At 49.6% G+C, this 15,645-nt stretch overlaps 1 protein-coding gene across 2 annotated transcripts in view; it reads right to left on the bottom strand.

Moving 5' to 3' along the window:
- The window catches only part of DAPK2 (death associated protein kinase 2), a 138,813-nt gene extending 126,417 nt beyond the window's left edge, over positions 1 to 12,396 (bottom strand). For both annotated transcript variants that reach the window (XM_038746513.1, XM_038746512.1), the window contains exon 1: positions 12,316 to 12,396. The gene's annotated coding sequence lies outside the window, so the exon portion shown is untranslated. The remainder of the gene's footprint in view (positions 1 to 12,315) is intronic.
- Positions 12,397 to 15,645: the final 3,249 nt, after the last annotated feature.

The following is a 15,645-nucleotide window of genomic DNA, read 5'->3' on the forward strand; positions in this document are numbered from 1 at the left end:
AGGTTCTCCCCTTCCCTCCTCCCGCACCCCTCCCTCCCATATTGTTATATTAGAGAAGCAGCGTGGCTCAGTGAAAAGAGCACGGACTTTGGAGTCAGAGGTCACGGGTTCAAATCCCAGCTCCGCCACTTGTCAGCTGGGTGACTTTGGGCAAGTCACTTCCCTTCTCTGGGCCTCAGTTCCCTCATCTGTAAAATGGGGATGAAGACTGTGAGCCCCCCCCACCGTGGGACAACCTGATTACCTTGTATCCCCGCAGTGCTTAGAACAGTGCTTTGCATAGAGTAAGCGCTTAATAAATGCCATCATTATTGTTATATTGTTCCCGTCCTCCCTCAGCTGGTGCCGACACTGTGGCCGTGGCTTCCCAGAGGTGGTTCCCTCCGTCTGCCCCGAGAGCATCCTCCGCAGAGCAGTAAGACCCGTCCTGTTGGAAGCTCGGGCCTTGGGCAGTGCCCTGCAGTAAGCGCTCAATAAATACGATTGATTGATTGATTCACTGGTTGGGGAGAGTCAATAAATACGATTTATAAATACGATTTATAAATACGAGAGTCAATAAATACGATTGATGATGATGATGACTGTGAGCCCACTGTTGGGTAGGGACTGTCTCTATATGTTGCCAATTTGTACTTCCCAAGCGCTTAGTACAGTGCTCTGCACATAGTAAGCGCTCAATAAATACGATTGATGATGATGATGATGATGAGAGGCCAAACCACAGGGTTGGTCCCACCACAGAGGCTGGGCAGAAAACGGACGGCTCTGCTGCCAGGCGAGAAGCAGTGTGACCTGCTATGTTGCCAACTTGTACTTCCCAAGCGCTTAGTACAGTGCTCTGCACACAGTAAGCGCTCAATAAATACGACTGATTGATTGATTGACCTAATGGATAGAACACGGGCCTGGAAGTTGGAGGGTTCTAATCCCGGCTCTGCCGCTTGTCTGCTGTGTGACTTTGGGCAGGTTACTTCCCTTCTCTGGGCCTCGGTTACCTCTCGGGCAAATGGAGATTAAGACCCCCATGTGGGGCAGGGACTGTGTCCAACCCGATTAGCTTGTATCTACCTCAGTGCTCAGTACAGTGCCTGACACATAGTACGCGCTTAACTAATACCATTTAAAAAAAAGGTGAAGGGAGCAAGCAGGCCCCAACGAGCGACCGTTGCTTCCCCCCACCAACATGCCCCCTATTTTTACTTGAGGCAGCTGACCAGCATCTGGCCCAGAAGGGATTTAGGGGGCTGCACAAAACCAGGGGGCAGGGAGGTGGTTATAATAATAATAATAATAATAATAATAATAATAATAATAATAATAATAACTGTGGTATTTGTTAAGTGCTTACTCTGTGCCAGGCACTGTACTAAGCACTGAAGTAGAGACAAAGTAACTGGAGTCTTTTTTTAATGGCATTTATTAAGTGCTTACGATGTGCAAAGCACTGTTCTAAGCGCTGATAATAATAATGATAGCATTTATTAAGCGCTTACTGTGTGCAAAGCACTGTTCTAAGCGCTGATAATGATAGCATTTATTAAGCGCTTACTGTGTGCAAAGCACTGTTCTAAGCACTGATAATAATAATGATAGCATTTATTAAGCGCTTACTGTGTGCAAAGCACTGTTCTAAGCGCTGATAATGATAGCATTTATTAAGCGCTTACTGTGTGCAAAGCACTGTTCTAAGCACTGATAATAATAATGATAGCATTTATTAAGCGCTTACTGTGTGCAAAGCACTGTTCTAAGCACTGGGGAGGCTACAAGGTGATCAGGTTGTGCCACTGGGGGCTCACAGTCTTCATCCCCATTTTACAGATGAGGTAACTGAGGCCCAGAGAAGCGAAGTGAATTGTCCACAGTTGGCAATTGGCAGAGCTGGGATTTGAACCCATGACCTCGGACTCCAAAGCCTGTGCCCTTTCCACTGAGCCACCGAACCCTCAAGGACGCAGTCCCCGTCCCACATAGGGCTCACAGTCTGAATCCCCATTTTACAAATGGGGAAACTGAGGCCCAGAGAAGCAAAGTGACTTACCCAAGGTTAGCCCACTGTTGGGTAGGGACTGTCTCTATATGTTGCCAGCTTGGACTTCCCAAGCGCTTAGTACAGTGTTCTGCACACAGTAAGCGCTCAATAAATACAATTGATTGATTGACTGATTACACAGTAGACAGGTGGCAGAACCAGGATTAGAACCCAGGTCCTTCAGACTCCCAGGGCCTTGTGCTCTTTCCACTAGGCCACACTGCTTCTCACGTCTCAACAATTCTCAATTACACGGCTGTGGTCAGTCATACCTCTTGGACTGGTTAATGATAATGGTGGTATTCATTAAGCACTTACTGTATACCACATTCTGGGCCAAGCTCTGGGGTAAATACCAGATCATCCAGTCAGACTACAGGTTACTATGTATGGAGCGGGTGTCACGTACAGGCATCATCGAGGCAGAGGGCTGAGGCCTCCCTTTATCATCATCATCAATCGTATTTATTGAGCGCTTACTGCGTGCAGAGCACTGTACTAAGCGATTGGGAAGTACAAGTTGGCAACATCTAGAGACAGTCCCTACCCAACAGTGGGCTCACAGTCTAAAAGGGGGAGACAGAGAACAAAACCAAACATACTAACAAAATAAAATAAATAGAATAGATATGTACAAGTAAAATAAATAGAGTAATAAATATGTACAAACATATATACATATATACAGGTGCCGTGGGGAAGGGAAGGAGGTAAGATGGGGGGGGATGGAGAGGGGGACGAGGGGGAGAGGAAGGAAGGGGCTCAGTCTGGGAAGGTCTCCTGGAGGAGGTGAGCTCTCAGCAGGGCCTTGAAGGGAGGAAGAGAGCTAGCTTGGCGGATGGGCAGAGGGAGGGCATTCCAGGCCCGGGGGATGACTTGGGCCGGGGGTCGATGGCGGGACAGGCGAGAACGAGGTACGGTGAGGAGAACGAGGTACGGTGCTCCACGTGGGGGGCGGTGGTCTCAAGGACCGCTTGAGCCTCAGCAGAAGAAGAAGACTTCAAAACAAACCAGCCACAAAGGGCAGGAAGCAGATTACATCCTGAGCAGAAGAAACCACCGAGGGCCGTTGGGGACAACTGCAACAGACTGACTGGGCTGCCACGGGGCAATCATCATCATCATCATCATCATCATCAATCGTATTTATTGAGCGCTTACTGTGTGCAGAGCACTGGACTAAGCGCTTAGGAAGTACAAATTGGCAACATACAGAGACAGTCCCTACCCAACAGTGGGCTCACAGTCTAAAAGGGGGAGACAAAACCAAACACACAGAGAGCTCACCTCCTCCAAGAGGCCTTCCCAGACTGAACCCCCTTTTTCCTCTCCTCCTCCCCATCCCCCCGCCCAACCTCCTTCCCCTCCCCACAGCACCTGTATATATGTTTGTGCAGATTTATCACTATTTATTTTACTTGTACATATTTACTATTCTATTGATTTTGTTAATGACGTGCATTTAGCTTTAATTTTTAAAATTTAAATTTTAAATTTTAAAATTTAAAATTAATTTAATTTTGTTCTGACGACTTGACACCTGTCTTGTCGCCTGTCTCCCCCTTCAAGACTGTGAGCCCGTTGTTGGGTAGGGACCATCTCTCTATGTTGCCAACTAGTACTTCCCGAGCGCTTAGTACAGTGCTGTGCACACAGTAAGCGCTCAATAAATATGAATGATACTTATGGAACTCAGGCTTCAGTAAATACGTGCCAGCGGGCGGCTGAATTGGAATAAGCAAATCCGTCGGCGCTGTTCAAGACAATCCCTGCTTGGGCACAGAGAGGAAACGACTGTCAGCCCCATCTTTATCTTTCAGCCTCTAGACTGTGAGCTAGGGATGGGAATGTGCCAACTTGCTGTACTGAACTCTTCCCAAGTGCTTATTACAGTGTCTAAACCCAGTAAGCGCTCAATAAATAGCACTGATTGATCAGCCACACCAGCACCCGTCTTCAGAAGTAACGCCGTCTTTGATTACAAAGCGCTTAGTGCAGTGCTATGCACACAGTAAGCGCTCAAAAAGTACGATGGAGTGACAAGACCAGGTAGAGAGATGTAAGTAAATTAAGAGAGAGAGGGAGGGAGAGACAGACAGAGAAAGCTCTCCTTCAGTGTATGAAAATCTTTCCACCCGCGGTGAGATCCTATCAGTGAGTGTGAAAGCGGACGATAAGAAAATTCTCACGCACAGGTGCCCAGAGAGGCAGTGTGGCCCAGTGGAAAGAGCACAGGGCCCGGAATCAAGAAGTCACTTAGTCTCTCTAAGCCTCAGTTTCCTCTTCTGTAAAAGGGAGATAATACCTGCTTCTTCCTGCCTCACAGGGCTGTTGTAAGGACGAAATGAGATCACTGTTGTGAAAGCATGTTGTGAAAATACAAGTGCTATACAAAGTTAAGTCATTATTATCCTACACGTGCCGTGTGCCGACCGTGTTGTGTTTTCCCGGCTTCGCTCTACTGCTGGAATTCTAGGAGGCATCTATATTCCAGGTTTGTTCCATAAACCGGTCTGCACACAATTCAAATCTACAGTTGTTTCCCACATCATCAATCGTATTTATTGAGCGCTTACTATGTGCAGAGCACTGTACTAAGCGCTTGGGAAGTACAAGCTGGCAACATATAGAGACAGTCCCTACCCAACATCGGGCTCACAGTCTAAAAGGGGGAGACAGAGAACAAAACCAAACATACCAACAAAATAAAATAAATAGAATAGATATGTACAAGTAAAATAAATAAATAAATAAATAAAACAATCTGTTCTACTCCCATATTAGAGGTCCAACTAACTAGAGAGCCACTTTCAGGGGTTTATTTTCAATAATTTGTCACTAAGAGCTTTATCTTGTTTAGCCATAATACATATAAACCTGCCTCACATCTAAACATCCAGTGACTCAGGCAGGCCCATTAACCCCTTGGGAATCCAGACCTGAGGAAAGTCAATCAGCAGGACACACAAAGTGCCATCCCTCTTCACACAAGAAGTTACTTTTTCTTTAATGGTATTTGTTAGGCGTTTACTATGTGTCAGGGACTGTACTAAGTGCTGGGGTAGATACAAAGTAATGAGGTTGGACTTAGTCCATATTCCCATTTAACAGGTGAGGTAGCTGAGGCACAGAGAAGTGAAGTGATTTGCCCAAGGTTAAAACAGTGAAGCAGTTAGAAGGAGAAGCAGCGTGGCTCAGTTGGAAAGAGCATGGGCTTTGGAGTCAGAGGTCATGGGTTCAAATCCCAGCTCTGCCAATTACCAGCTGTGTGACTTTGGGCAAGTCACTTAACTTCTCTGGGCCTCAGTTACCTCATCTGTAAAATGGGGATGAAGACTGTGAGCCCCCCTGTGGGACAACCTGATCACTTTGTAACTTCCCCAGGGCTTAGAACAGTGCTTTGCACATAGTAAGCGCTTAATAAATGCCAAAAAAAAAAACCAGTGCTTTGCACATAGTAAGCGCTTAACAAATAGAAGCAGCAAGGCTTGGTGGAAAGAGCATGGGCTTGGGGGTCAGAGGTCATGGGTTCTAATCCCAGCTCTGCCACTTGTCAGCTGTGTGACCTTGGGCAAGTCGTTTAACTTCTCTGGGCCTCAGTTACCTCATCTGTAAAATGGGGATGAAGACTGTGAGCCCCACATGGGACAACCTAATTACCTTGTATCTACCCCAGCGCTTAGAATAGTGCTTGGCACATAGTAAGCGCTTAACAAATACCAATATTATTAAATACCATCAAAAAAAAAAAAGGTTACACAACAGACAAGTGGAAGAGCCTGGATTAGAACCCAGGTGCTTCTGATTCCCAGGGCCCGGGCTCTTTCTACTACGCCACACTGCTTCTCTCAGAGTCCCATTAGCAGGCTCTGAAATAATCTTGCTACCCTCTGGAAGATCCTGGGCCATCTTTTAGGGAGAAATCATTCGAAACAGAAGGCAACCAGCTCCAGGAAGGGGAAGCTGAGCCAGACTCCGCCTGAGATGGAGTCTGGCTCCAGCCGTTCCCCTGACATCAATCAACCAATGCTATTTATTGAGCACTTCCTAAACGCTTGGGAGAACACAATGCAACGGGGTTGGCAGACACGTTCCCTGCCCACTACAGGCTTACAGTCTAGAGGAGGAGACAGACAATAATATAAATAGGTTATAAATTATTAAAAGGTTATAAATATAATTATAAAAAGGTTATAAATTCTATAAATTTATATAAATATAAATACAATAATATAAATTTATAATAATCAAGCAGTGGCATTTATTGAGCACCTACTATGTGCAGAGCACTGCGCTAAGCAGTTGGGAGTCGGCAGATACGTTCCCCACGCACGATAGTCTAGAGGGGGAGACAGAAAGGAATCTAGTGATGGTAGTGGTTTGAGCGGCACTGTGCGCATGCTCTCATCCTTGCCCGACACCCCCGGAGATTTTGGAAATAACCTGCCAGGATCGCCTAGGTGATTACAGGCCTGGTCTGCTCTTCCCTCCCTCCATTTCAACCCAGACTAGAAGGCTCAGGAAACGGGGGTCTTGGGCAGGACTAATCACCCCTCAGGCATAAGCCGACTGGCGCTCCATCACCTTGCCCCCTCTTAGAGAAGCAGCGTGGCTCAGTGGAAGGAGCACGGGCTTTGGAGTCAGAGGTCATGGGTTCGAATCCCGACTCCGCCACATGTCTGCTGTGTGACCTTGGGCGAGTCACTTAATTTCTCTGAGCCTCAGTTACCTCACCTGTAAAATGGGGATTAAGACTGTGAGTCCCATGTGGGACAACTTGATCACCTTGTATCCCCCCCAGGACTTAGAACAGTGCTCTGCACATAGTAAGCGCTTAACAAATACCATCATTATTATTATTATTATCTTACCTCACCTCCCTTCTCTCCTTCTACAACTCAGACCACACAGTTTGCTCCTCTAGTGCTAACCTTCTCACTGGGCCTCCACCTCGCCTGTCTTGCCGCCGACCCTTCGTGCCCTTCCTCCTCAAATCTGACAAGTACTCTCCCCTATTGAAGGCAAACTCCTCCAAGAGGCCTTCCCTGACTAAGCCCTCCATTTCCTCATTTCCCACTCCCTTCTGAGTCACCTTGACTTGCTCCCTTTGCTCTTCTCCCAGCCCAGCCCCACGGCATTTATGTACATATCTGTAATTTTATTTATTTGTATTGCTGTCTGTCTCCCCGCCCCCAGACTGTAAGCTCATTGTGGTCAAGGAATGTCACTATTTATTGCTGTATTGTACTTTCCCAAGCACTTAGAACATGCTTGGCATGGAGTAGGTGCTTAACAAATACCATAATTATTACAGTGCTCTGCACACAGTAAGCGCTCAATAAATACGACTGAATGATGAGCCCACTTTTTAGACTGTGAGCCCACTGTTGGGTAGGGACTGTCTCTATACGTTGCCAACTTGTACTTCCCAAGTGCTTAATACAGTGCTCTGCACACAGTAAGCGCTCGATAAATACGATTGATGATGATGATGAATAAATACAATTGAATGAATGATTAATAATAATAATAATAATAATAATGGCATTTATTAAGCGCTTACTATGTGCAAAGCACTGTTCTAAGCACTGGGGAGGTTACAAGGTGATCAGGTTGTCCCACAGGGGCTCACAGTCAATCCCCATTTTACAGATGAGGTAACTGAGGCACAGAGAAGGTAAGTGACTTGCCCAAAGTCACACAGCTGACCATTGGTGGGGCCGGAATTTGAACCCGTGACCTCTGACTCCAAAGCCCGTGCTCTTTCAACAGAGCCACGCTGCTTCTTGAATGAATGAATGAAGCTGGCAGTAAGTAGGGTTGGACCTTAATGTCATTTCAAACCCTCATTTCCCCTGCAATGGCCTACACGGGGGGGGGGGGGGGGGGGGTACGCATTCTGGGCGGGGAATGTGTCTATTGTTTTACTGTACTCTCCCAAGCGCTTAGTACAGTGCTGCGCACACAGTAAGGTCTCAATAAACGCAACTGAATGAATGAATGAGTGCTCGCTGATTTGGGCTGCAGAGAAGAGCCGCAGAAGTTAGGATATTTATTAAGCATTTACTATGCTATGGTCACTATGGCCTTAAAAAGGTCCTGCACCTAAAAAATGTTAATAATAATAGTATTTGGTAAGTGCTTACTATGTAATAATAATAATTGTGGTATCTGTTAAGCATTTACTATATACCAGGCACATAGTACAAGCAAATCAGGTTGGACACAGTCCACGTCCCACATCGGGCTCACAGTGTTAATCCCCATTTTACAGATGAGGTAACTGAGGCACAGAGAAATGAAGTGACTTGCCCAGGGTCACACAGCAGACCGGTGGCAGAGCCGGAATTAGAACCCAGGTCCCTCTGACTCCCAAGCCCGGGCTCCATCCACCAGGTCACGCTACTTCTTTTTGTGATAAGCACTGTTCTAAGCTCTGGGGAAGGTACAGGACGATCAGGTCAGACAGTCCCTGGTCCACACAGGGTTTGCGACCTAAAATAGGAGGGAGGACAGGGATTGAATTTCCATTTTACAGATGAGGTATCTGAGGTACAGAGAAGTCAAGTGACTTACCCAAAGTCACAGAGCATGCAAGAGACTGGGACTAGACTCCTAGTTCCCTGCTCTTTCCAAGTCACTTGACTTCTCCGTGCCTCAGTGGCCTCATCTGTAAAATGGGGATTAAGACTGTGAGCCACATGTGGGACAACCTGATCACTTTGTGACCTCCCCAGCGCTTGGAACAGTGCTTTGCACATAGTGGGCGCTTAATAAATGCCATCATTATTATGTAGCGGAGCCAGGATTCGAACCCACGACCCCTGACTCCAAAGCCCGTGCTCTTTCCATTGAGCCACGCTGCTTCTCAAGGAGAGTGGTTATCTTTTGCCTGCGGATTTAAGCGGGGAGAGGGTTGGTCTCTCATTTCTGGTCAGCATGGCCGCTTTATTCTATTTATTTTATTTTGTTAATATGTTTTGTTTAGTCGTCCGTCTCCCCCTTCTAGACTGTGAGCCCGCTGTTGGGTAGGGACCGTCTCTATATGTTGCCAGCTTGTACTTCCCAAGCGCTTAGTACAGTGCTCGGCACACAGTAAGCGCTCAATAAATACGATTGATTGATTGATTGATTAAACTATGCTGCTACTTATGTACTTTGTGATATGCTGCATCCCTGCCCACCCGCTTGCTTGTTGCTGTCTGTACCCCTGAGCAGGAATGGAAGCTCGTTGTGGGCAGGGGATGTGTCTACTTATTGTGGTAGCGTACTCTCCCCAGTGCTTAGTACATAATAAGTGCTCAATAACTACGAGTGAATCAATGAATGAGCGCTGGGATGAGAGAACTGCACATGACGCTGCTCAGACCACTCCCATCACCAGAATCATCATCATCATCAATCGTATTTATTGAGCGCTTACTGTGTGCAGAGCACTGTACTAAGCGCTTGGGAAGTACAAGTTGGCAACATATAGAGACAGTCCCTACCCAACAGTGGGCTCACAGTCTAAAAGGGGGAGATAGAGAATAAAACCAAACATCCTTCATCCTGATGTCTCAGGACCGAGTCCCATTTGTCATTTCCAACAGGAGACGTCGGAATAATTATCACTACGAACGTATCTACCAGCTCTATTATATTATGCTCTCCCAATCACTTAGTACAGTGCTCTGCCCACAGTAAGCGCTCAGTAAAAATCACTGATTGATTTTCAGACTAACCAGGCTGCTCTTCTGGTGATGCCCTTGAAGTCCGGAGACAAATAATCATCATCATCAACCGTATTTATTGAGCGCTTACTGTGTGCAGAGCACTGTACTAAGCACTTGGGAAGTACAAGTTGGCAACATATAGAGACAGTCCCTACCCTACAGTGGGCTCACAGTCTAAAATAATGGTCTCTGAGCAATCCGGAAGGATCTCTAGGAGGGCCCACACAAGGGTTAAATCACCCTCTCCTACCAGGGCGAATTCTGCTACAACCACAGGTTCAGGCACCAGGGATGGTGCTTAGTACAGCGCTCTGCACACAGTAAGCGCTCGATACGACTGAAAGAGAACCAGCCTGGTCTTCTGATGTTGCCTGGAGTTCAAGGCAATTCCAGAGAGCCACTTTGTGCATCTTCCCAACTTCCTGGGGATGGAGGGTGGCCAACACGATGTTGCAAAGGGGAAACTGAGGCTCCACGTGGGAAAAATCGCTGGTCCAAGAGGGCCACAGGGGTCACCTCGAATTTCCCGCACCAACTGCTCTGTCCGGATAACCACCCTGATTCACTTAGGGGAACAGCGCGGCGTTATGGAGAGAGCTCAACCCTGGGAGTCAGAGGACCTGGGTTCTAATCCCAGATCCGCTGCTTGTGAACTGCGGGACCTTGGGCAAGCCCCTCAACACCTCTGTGCCTCAGTTTCCTCCTTTGTAAAATGAGGATTCAAAGCCTATCCTTCCTCCTACTTAGACTGTGAGCCCCACGAGGGACGGGGACTGCAGCCAACTTGACAAGCTCGGACAACTTGACACATAGCGTTTAAACAATAACAATAATGAGAGTAAGAAACTCGTTTTCCCTCACGCCCGGAGCGTTCAGCAGAAAGTGTCAAGCGCTTTTCCCTGCAAGGGGAAATGACCGTTTCCTGGGGTTTGGAGGGTGGAGGTCACAGCTGTGGCCCCTCAAGGGACAGTGCCCGGCAGGGACCTGCTTCTCCTCCATTCATTCAATCGTATTTATTAAACGCTTACTGTGTGCAGAGCACTGTACTAAGCGCTCCTCCATCCCAGGCGGAGTGCAGGGGGCACCCCGGGAAGCAAAGAAGAGAGGAAGGAGAAGGAGCCGGGACAGAGGTGGAAACTCGCATTCCTGAGAAAAGGAAAGACTTCGCTCCCTGTGCCCAAAGGGGGCAAAGAAGCAGCATGGTTCAGTGGAAATAATAATGACGGTATTTGCTTAGCGCTTACTATGTGCCTAGCACTGTTCTAAGCACTGGGATAGATTCAAGGTCATCAGGTTGTCCCCCATGGGGCTCACAGTCTTCATCCCCATTTTACAGATGAGGTCACTGAGGCCCAGAGAAGTGAAGCGACTTGCCCAAAGTCACCCAGCTGACAAGTGGCGGAGTGGAGATTAGAACCCACGCCCTCTGACTCCCAAGCCTGGGCTTTTTCCACTAAACCACGTCCGTGCTTGGGAGTCAGAGGTCATGGGTTCTAATCCCGGTTCAGCCACTTGTCTGCTGTGTGACTTTGTTAACTTCTCTGAGCCTCAGTTCCCTCATCTGTCAAATGGGGATGAAGATTGTGAGCACCACGGGGAACAACTTGATGACCTTGGATCCACCCAGGTGCTTAGAATGGTGCTTGGCACATAGTAAGCGCTTAACAAATACCATCATTTTCATTATTCTTCTTATTATTAAAGCAGGCCCAGTAGCTCTGTGGAAAAGAGCCCGGGCTTGGGAGTCAGAGGTCATGGGTTCAAATCCCGACTCTGCCAATTGTCAGCTGGGTGACTTTGGCCAAGTCACTTCACTTCTCTGGGCCTCAGTTCCCTCATCTGTAAAATGGGGATGAAGACTGTGAGCCCCACGGGGGACAACCTGATCACCTTGTATCCTCCCCAGCGCTTAGAACAGTGCTTGGCACATAGCAAGTGCTTAACAAATGCCATTATTATAGAGAAGCAGCGTGGCTCAGTGGAAAGAGCGTGGGCTTTGGAGTCAGTGGTCACGGGTTCAAATCCCAGCTCCGCCAATTGTCAGCTGTGTGACTTTGGGCAAGTCACTTCAGTTCTCTGGGCTTCAGTGGCCTCATCTGTAAGTGGCATGGCACACAGTGAGTGCTTAACAAATGCCATTATCATAGAGAAGCAGCGTGGCTCAGTGGAAAGAGCACGGGCTTTGGAGTCAGTGGTCATGGGTTCAAATCCCAGCTCCTCCAACTGTCAGCTGTGTGACTTTGGGCAAGTCACTTCAGTTCTCTGGGCCACAGTGACCTCATCTGTAAAATGGGGATGAAGACTGAGAGCCCCCCCGTGGGACAACCTGATCACTTTGTAGCCTCCCCGGCGCTTAGAACAGTGCCTTGCACAGAGTAAGTGCTTAATAAATGCCATTATTATAAGAGGCAGCGGCGGGGGAGGTGGGGGTCCGGGGGCGAAGGGGGGGGGAGGAGGGGGGGGAGGAGGGGGAGGAGGAGGAGGAGGAGGAGGAGACGGGCCGGACCCGTCCGAGGAGGGGCGGGCCACCCAACTCGGACCAAGGACACCAAGGAGGGCACCCACCTTCTGCGGAGCGCTGCGCCCCGCCGCACGGGAGGCCGCACTCTCCGCGGGACCCCGCTGCCACCGCACAGCCCGGGTCACCGGCTCCGCCGCTCCCGGGGCCAGCGGAGGGGAGACGGGGAGGGAGGGAGGGAGGGAGACAGGGAGAGAGTGACAGAGAAAGGAGGCGGGGAGGGAAAGGGGAGGAGAGAAAGGAGGCGGGGAGAAATAGGGGAGGAGAGAAAGGAGGCGGGGAGAGACGGGGAGAGGAGAGAAAGGAGGCGGGGAGAAAAAGGAGAGGAGAGAAAGGAGGCGGGGAGGGGAAAGGGGAGGGGAGAAAGGAGGTGGGGAGGGAAAGGGGTGGAGAGAAAGGAGGCGGGGAGGGAAAGGGGAGGAGAGAAAGGAGGCGGAGAGGGAAAGGGGAGGAGAGAAAGAAAGGAGGTGGGGAGGGAAAGGGGAGGAGAGAAAGGAGGCGGGGAGGGGAAAGGGGAGGAGAGAAAGGAGGCGGGGAGGGGAAAGGGGAGGAGAGAAAGGAGGCGGGGAGGGAAAGGGGAGGAGAGAAAGGAGGAGGGGAGGGGAAAGGGGAGGAGAGAAAGGAGGAGGGGAGGGGAAAGGGGAGGAGAGAAAGGAGGCGGGGAGGGAAAGGGGAGGAGAGAAAGGAGGCGGGGAGGGAAAGGGGAGGAGAGAAAGGAGGCGGGGAGGGAAAGGAGGCGGGGAGGGAAAGGGGAGGAGAGAAAGGAGGCGGGGAGGGAAAGGGGAGGGGAGAAAGGAGGCGGGGAGAAAAAGGAGAGGAGAGAAAGGAGGCCGGGAGAAAAAGGAAAGAGGAGAAATAGGGGAGGAGAGAAGGGAGGCGGGGAGAAAAAGGAGAGGAGAGAAAGGAGGCCGGGAGAAAAAGGAGAGAGGAGAAATAGGGGAGGAGAGAAAGGAGGCGGGGAGAAAAAGGGGAGGAGAGAAAGGAGGCGGGGAGGGGAAAGGGGAGGGGAGAAAGGAGGCGGGGAGGGGAAAGGGGAGGGGAGAAAGGAGGCGGGGAGGGAAAGGGGTGGAGAGAAAGGAGGCGGGGAGGGGAAAGGGGAGGAGAGAAAGGAGGCGGGGAGGGGAAAGCGGAGGAGAGAAAGGAGGCGGGGAGGGGAAAGGGGAGGAGAGAAAGAAGGCGGGGAGGGAAAGGGGAGGAGAGAAAGGAGGCGGGGAGGGGAAAGGGGAGGAGAGAAAGGAGGCGGGGAGGGAAAGGAGGCGGGGAGAGAAAGGAGGCGGGGAGAGAAAGGAGGCGGGGAGGGAAAGGAGGCGGGGAGAGAAAGGAGGCGGGGAGGGAAAGGGGAGGAGAGAAAGGAGGCGGGGAGAGAAAGGAGGCGGGGAGGGAAAGGAGGCGGGGAGAGAAAGGAGGTGACCCCCGACACACGTCATGCCTCGGGCCTGGAATGCCCTCCCTCTGCCCCTCCGCCAAGCTAGCTCTCTTTCTCCCTTCAAGGCCCTACTGAGAGCTCACCTCCTCCAGGAGGCCTTCCCACACTGAGCCCCTTCCTTCCTCTCCCCCTCGTCTCCCTCTCCATCCCCCCCATCTTACCTCCTTCCCTTCCCCACAGCACCTGTATATATGTATAGATGTTTGTACATATTTATTACTCTATTTATTTTACTTGTACATATCTATTCTATTTATTTTATTTTGTTAGTATGTTTGGTTTTGTTCTCTGTCTCCCCCCTTTAGACTGTGAGCCTACTGTTGGTTAGGGACTGTCTGCATATGTTGCCAACTTGTACTTCCCAAGCGCTTAGTAGAGTGCTCTGCACACAGTAAGCGCTCAATAAATACGATTGATTGATTGATTGATTGAGGCGGGGAGGGAAAGGGGAGGAGAGAAAGGAGGCGGGGAGGGAAAGGGGGCGGTGTGGAGGGCGCCCCCTTTAGGCCGGCAGGTGCCGTCCTCCTCCTCCTCCTCCTCCTTCTCCTCCTTCTCCTCCTTCTCCTCCTTCTCCTCCTTCTCCTCCTTCTCCTTCTTCTCCTCCTTCTCCTTCTTCTCCTTCTCCTCCTTCTCCTTCTCCTCCTTCTCCTTCTCCTCCTTCTCCTCCTTCTCCTTGTGGTCCGCAGCCTCCCCGGGGGCCTCCAGGCCTGCGCGCCCCTGACCCTGACAGGCCAGGACGGAGCGGGGCAAGGGGGGCATATCCCACCCCATCCCATCCCACCCCATCCCATCTCATCCCACCGCAGCCTTCCAAGAAGGGGCTCATGGCTCTATTCAACCGAACGCCTTTCTTCAAAGCCCGCCTCCTCCAAGAAGTCGCCCTACAGTCACTTGTCCAGGAAGCCCTCCCTGTCCAACATTTCGCATCTCCCCACCTCATTTCCCTCCCTAGTGCGTCGCCTAGGCACCTGAAGCCAGAAGCCCCAAGCATGGCCCAGTAGCTAGAGCCCGGTCCCGGGAGTTAGAAGGTCATGGGTTCTAATCCCTCCTCCGCTACTTGTCTGCTGGGTGACCTTGGATAAGTCGTTTCACTTCTCTGGGCCTCAGTTACCTCATCTGGAAAATGGGGATCGAGACTGTGAGCCCCACGTGGCACGGGGATGGTGTCCAACCCAATTTGCTTGTATCCACCCCAGCGCTTAGTACAGAGCCTGGCACGTTGTAAGCGCTTAACAAATACCATAATCATTATTATCAGTAAGATGCCCCATCCCACAGCACTGTCATGCATACCTTTACACTCGGTCGCTTCCCCACTTGTAATTTATTTTGACATCTGTCTCCCCTGCTAGATAGTAAACTCCTTGAGGGAAGGAATCACATCTTCCAATTCTACTTTAGTGTACTTTCCCCAGCACTTCTTATTACAGTGCTCTGCACAGAGTAAATGCTCAATAAGCACCACTGATTGATATTGAGTGATTGATTGACTCCCTAATTAAATGGGACCGGGATGCAGACTGCCTCATCAATCCTAAAATTCAAGGAGGAAAAAAAGAAAAGAAAGTAGGAGGAAGGGGCCTAAGAAAATGATGCATGTTTTTCCTTTCTATGTTAGCACAGAGAGGGCAGGGGTTATGTCCGCAGGAGACTCTCTGCATAGGACCCAAAGTAAATATTAATTGATGCTAATGATGATTGATAAGTAACGCTAAATCCAGAATAAATATTAATTGATGCTAATAAGAAAATCCAGGAGCAACTATAACAACAAGGATTTATTGCATTTTAGCAGTATTTAATCAATCAATTGTATTTATTGAGCGCTTACTGTGTGCAGAGCACTATACTAAGCGCTTGAAGCATTTAAGGTATTTAAGCATTACCCACAGAGATTTAGTGTAACCTTGTTAGCAGAATTCACAGACACTGGGTCTATTTCACTAGGGGT

Source organism: Tachyglossus aculeatus, chromosome 5 (genome assembly GCF_015852505.1).
Source record: "Tachyglossus aculeatus isolate mTacAcu1 chromosome 5, mTacAcu1.pri, whole genome shotgun sequence".
In the NCBI taxonomy this organism is placed as follows: Eukaryota; Metazoa; Chordata; class Mammalia; order Monotremata; family Tachyglossidae; genus Tachyglossus; species Tachyglossus aculeatus.